Below are 5,727 nucleotides of genomic sequence, written 5' to 3' on the forward strand. Positions count from 1 at the left end.
TGGACTGTAGTGGTATCAGAAAGCTTGAGGGAAACCCAAAGCTTGCAGAAGTACCAAAATATATACTTAGGAAACAAAAACCTAAGGGAGATGGTGGGAAAAACCTTCACAAACCAAAGCAGCCAAAGAAGAACTGAATGGCCACAGAAGGCTGAATTGGGTGGGAAGCAGGAGGCATGGTATGTATTATCCTGAAAGTGTCCGTGGCAGACTAGCTAGAACCCTGAACAGGACCACTCCACACTGCAACATTTTGTTGTAGTAGTACCCCCACTACTCAATACCTGATAGATATTAAAATATATACAGTATAAACTCCATAAAGCCAGTATATCTCTTTATATATCAGTATATATTCTAGATACCAGAGTCATACAATAGAGAAATACCGTTGCTTGTTTTGTGCCCTGATTTTGAATATCTATAGGTTTCTGGCTGACTGTTGTTGGAAGAAGAATGAAGGATTAAGAACATAAGAAGAGACCTGCTGGTTAAGACCTCCTTGTCCAGCATCCGATTATCACAGTGGCCGGGACACAGGTGGCACTGTGGTCTAAACCACTGAGTCTCTTGAGCTTGCCGATCGGAAGGTCAGCGGTTTGAATCCCTGTGACAGGGTAAGCTCCCGTTGCTCTGCCCCAGCTCCTGCCAACCTAGCAGTTTGAAAGAGCGCCAGTGCAAGTAGATAAATAGGTACCGTAGCGGCGGGAACGTAAATGGTGTTTCCATGCGCTCTGGCTTCCGTCACGGTGTTCCAAAGCAGTTTAGTCATGCTAGCCGGATGACCCAGAAAGCTGTCTGTGGACAAACACTGGCTCCCTTGGCCTGAAGCGAGATGAGCACTGCACCCCATAGTCGCCTTTAACTGTACTTAACAGTCCAGGGGTCCTTTACCTTTACCTTACCTATCACAGTGGCCAACCAAATGTTCATGAGAAGCCTGCAAACAGAATATATTAGATGGATCTTGCCCTGATCCAGGAAGGCAATTGTTACATTCCTTCTTTCTTTTTTAAATCAACCACATAACCTTTACTTTAATGCAGAAGTTGTAAACAGATCTCAAAGGAGGCGAACTCCTCATAAAAGCAGACCTGGAGGTGTGTTTGCCTAACTCAGAATTAACTTTCTATTCAAGTTCTTCCACTTTCACTGCCTCGAGAGTTCAAGTTTCAACCTTTTTTCTCTGCTTTACTTGAAAGGAAGTTTCAGGTACGTAACCTGTTTGTTCGGTTGGAAAAAGAAAGGATGATGTCAAATGGGTGGGTGTGTATGTCAAAGTGCAGGCATCTCACTCCTGGTTTCACAGGAGAATTCGCTGGATTCAGCCTGGTCCAGCACGAACCCTGAGCCTCAGAAACACAAGTTAAAACCACAGTTCACCTGGAGACTCCCATGCTAGGCAGCTGAGGCTGATTCCTAACCCTACAGTCAGCTTCCTAACTGATCTCAGCATGGCTACGAATGATCTGCTTCACAGTATTGAAGATATGAATGAGAAAGAAATGGCAAAGCACTCTGCATATTTAAAATCACAAAATAATACTGGGAACAAAAAAAATCAGAGGAATTTAGGACACCCCTGCTGAAAGCAAGGGGATATAAGTATTTAACTGTATGTCTGGCTTCTTCTGGGATGCCTCATGAAAGTTCATAATCATCATGTTCTCTGAAATCACATGCCTTATTCATACATAAAATACACAAATCCTTAATTCACAAATGTTCTAAGGATTTTTTAAAAATATAATGTTAGTACACGGAAGTGCTAGCACTATAGTTCTTTGGGCAATGAACTGAGTAATCAAAAACAAACTTGGTCTGCAGACCACCTGGAGAATATTTTCTTTTTGATCAAGCAACTTATTTAGTAATAAGCAAACATTTGTAATAAATTAAATAATTAGATTTCTCCACACCAAAACATTTTAGATGCCGAGGGCATAAACCCAAAGTAAGCTTATGTAATAATAACAATGGCATCTGAACACCCCCTGACAAATTGCATCTAGAAAGTGTCACAAAGAGAATGGGATGTCTGCACACACATACAAACCCTAACAGACCCATTTGTTAATTGTGAGGTTTATACTTCACAAGTATCAGTACAAAAAAACAAAACAAAACGGTCAAAACAGGGTCTGAACAAAACTCTACATATGATAATATTTCTGATAAATAAATTTTACTTACTAAATTAATCCAAAGCAGCTTGGCCACTTGCAAAGCACTTAGCAATATTTAGTGAATCAGTTACAGTTGGTGCAAATTTATACAGGGACAAAAGAATTATATATTGCTACTGACCTTGACACACTGCTCCAAAATCATCTCCCCACCCACCTGTTTCTATTTGAAAGAAACAAAGTGTTCTGTGAGAAGGATGGGCCACAATAAACAAGAGGCAGTGTTGACTCTTGAAACTTTACACGGGTGAAACTGACTGAAAAGTTTCATTTGCAATTAAGGATCAGGAAAAAATGTCTCAGCAGAAAGCAAGGTGTTAGGCCACCGGGTGCTCTCGATTTCCAGCGTTTCTAAGGCTGAGAGTCCAAATCTTCTGATTACAAAGCTGCTCAGTATACAGAATGTTTTGGAGCAGGGAGTATCAGCACTGGCTCCCCCTTCTCTTTTGTCACCTTTTCATTTAGAATGAGGTTAAGCCCCAACATTCTCTCCAAATGCCAGAATCCCTCCTCACTTTTGAGGTGGGATGTTGGAATATTTATCTGGTTGCTGGCGCCAATCTTGGAATCCATTTCTGAATTTGACCCAGTAGTTCTCAAAGGCTGTGTAGGGTATCTGCCTGAGGAAATCACCCTTGATTTTAAAACTTGCAGACTACCGCTGCTGTTGGCATAATGAACCAACCATAAGAAACCGCTCCACATATCATGACTTCAGTGATCCAATCGGATTAATTCCAGGCCTAGCCCAGGGGTCTGCAACCTTTAATACAAAAAGAGCCACTTGGACCCGTTTCCGAAGGAAAAAAAACTGGGAGCCGCAAAACTCGTCATTATAAAAATAACTTTTTTGTCACTTTTTTATTATTTCTTTGTTTGACCTCTCAGAATTACTCCTCCTCATAGAAATAAACGTTAAATTAATAAGTTACCTTTTTGTGTGTGTGTGTGTTCTTCACTCCCCTTCAAAACAGTGACCAGCGTACATGCCCCCTTTCAATGCAGTGACCAGCGTACATGCCCCTTACAATGTAGCGGGTGGGCGGGAAGGTGACAGGATGGTGCGTGACTAACGCACGCACTGCCCCCATGCGACGTCACAGCCAGTACAGCACCTGCCACAGTGGGGAGTGTCGGGGCGCACAATGCACCTCCTCCCCTCGCTAGTATCCGCCCCAGAGCCATGGCAAAGGTGTAAAAGAGCCACATGCGGCTCCGGATGTGCAGACCCCTGGCCTAGCCTGAACAAGAAGTAATTTAACAGAACACCTGACTTGACCTGACTATGAATTATGCTTCATACTGTAGTCTGGCCAGAAAGTCTGGCTGGCATATGCCCCGAAATCATTCAGAATGTGTGGTTTGCCTCTGAGAGGCAGATCTGAAGTATGTGTACAACCACACTAAGCAGCAATGAATAGTTAATCCATTATTTGCACAACGGGTATGAGTCTAATATTCGATGCATGATTAACAATTACACTAACCATTCTGCAAAGCAGGGATAGGCAGACTGCAAATTGACAGGTTCTACTTGAGGGTTTCTCCTTCTTTTTTGCAAAAAGTCCCAGTGAAAAATTGTGGCTTAAGGGTTACACAAATCATTAGGTACAAAAGTGGATGATTTCACGAGAGTGGCAGCACTGAACACTCAGGGCCCCAAACGTTGGCAAACACATACCCTCCAACATTCCTCAGATGAAAATACGGACATTCTCACTCATTTCTTGACACACACACAAACCATTTTTATTTGTCCCCACTCCCACAGAGCATTTCCTATCAGAAGAAGGGTGAGTGCCAACACCTCTACGGCAACAGGAGGCAGCACACACGCCCTCCACTTTCCTGAGAAAAACCCTGAATCTCAATGTTATTTTATTCTTTGGTCAATTTACAAAAAGATAAACACGCCAATAAATACATTTTAGAAAGGAGCAAGAATAGATGCAGACACACAGAGCTTAAAAAATAAAAATCAAGACTCCTTATGCTCTGCTCTTTCTTCCCACCCAGGATGGCTCTGCCCTTGGCCTACCTCTCAGAGCCTGAACATCACATGGGGCAGGGCCTTGGCGAGGCAGCCTCTCCTCCTCGCCCGCTCTCCAACAGCTGCTACAAGCTGCCCGAGAGAAGAGACCAGCAGCAGAGGCCATGGAGAGACCATGCAGAGGCTACAGGGTGCTCCCTCGCAGCTGCCACTGCTGCTGCCACTGCTGCCATTGCTCAGGAAAAGTGTTGACTCATCCTCCTCCCTGAGCTCAGTGGTGGTGGCACCGGTGGAGGAAATAGGGACATTCCAGGATCAAATCAGAAGCGGGGATGGCTTTCGTAATTCTGGGACTGTTGTCTCTGGAAAACAGGGAGACTTGGAGCATATGCTAACAGACCTATAAGTGGGCCTCCGTGACGGGAAAGAGATATACCAGAATCATCCATCTGCCTCATTGCAGGGCAGATTTGAGGGTAAACCATACGCGGAATGGGTCTGCCCCTGCGGCTTGATGGAGGTAGAAACTGTCTCTCATGCCTTGTTACGCTGCTGTTTCTATGAGGATATACGCTTGGTATTTATTACCCCTGCTATGCAAAAATCTCCAAACAAATTCAAACTTCAGTGTCTAAAATCCCTGGTAGAGGACAAGGCTCCTGAGATCACATTAAGGGTAGCCAAATTCTGTGTGATTGCCATAAAACGTAGGGAACAAGCTGTGCTATCATAATGATTAAGGACTCAAATGATAATTTTAGGTTATATGTTAGTGACTATGTTTTAATTTATATATATATATTTAACTGTTGCTATATCTGTATTGTCCCTGTTATACCTAATTGCAAATTCAAATGTATCCCTATTGTGTTTTATTACCTCCTTGATATTGTATGTGGGCTGGAACTGGTCTGCAACTGAAATAATAAATTTTCATTCATTCATATCAGAATCAGGTCGCAAAAGCTGAGGTGCCCCTCTATCCTTGTGACCTCCAAAGTAAGGCCTGTGCGTTCTGTATTCTTTACAGGGCAGCCAGTAGCATGCAATTGCTTGCATAAGCAAATCATTGTGCTTGAACCAACCTTGAGGTAGAATGAGACCATTTTTGCAGGTGAATGGGAGCGATGAATTGGCAGCCGACTCCAACCTGCCTGCCTCATTTTTCTGGGCATCCCACTTGCCTTCTGGCCCTCCTGCTTCTTTGGGTACCACCCAGCTGGCAAGACACAGCTCTTTCTTGACCCCCTGCACCTCTTCCCTACCTTTCCCAGAGGAAAAGGCCCTGAGCACGTGACCAAGCCCATTTCATAGCACTGTGTGCAGAATCACACCTAAAGCCAACTCCCAGGGATTATTTGCATTACTGAAACCCTTGCCAATACTTCGGTTAACACTGCCTATCCAGCTTTCTCTGTTCATTGTGGATATTTACAACGGCTAGGTTTTTCCACCTCCAAGAGTGGAAACGTAAATTAATTTTATAATGAGACTTCTGCATGAACAGCCAAAACTTCCTGCAGATTTCAGCGCTGGCAATGTATATCTTCA

The sequence above is a fragment of the Podarcis melisellensis genome, assembly GCF_964234715.1.
Source record: "Podarcis melisellensis genome assembly, chromosome: 4".
Classification (NCBI taxonomy): Eukaryota; Metazoa; Chordata; class Lepidosauria; order Squamata; family Lacertidae; genus Podarcis; species Podarcis melisellensis.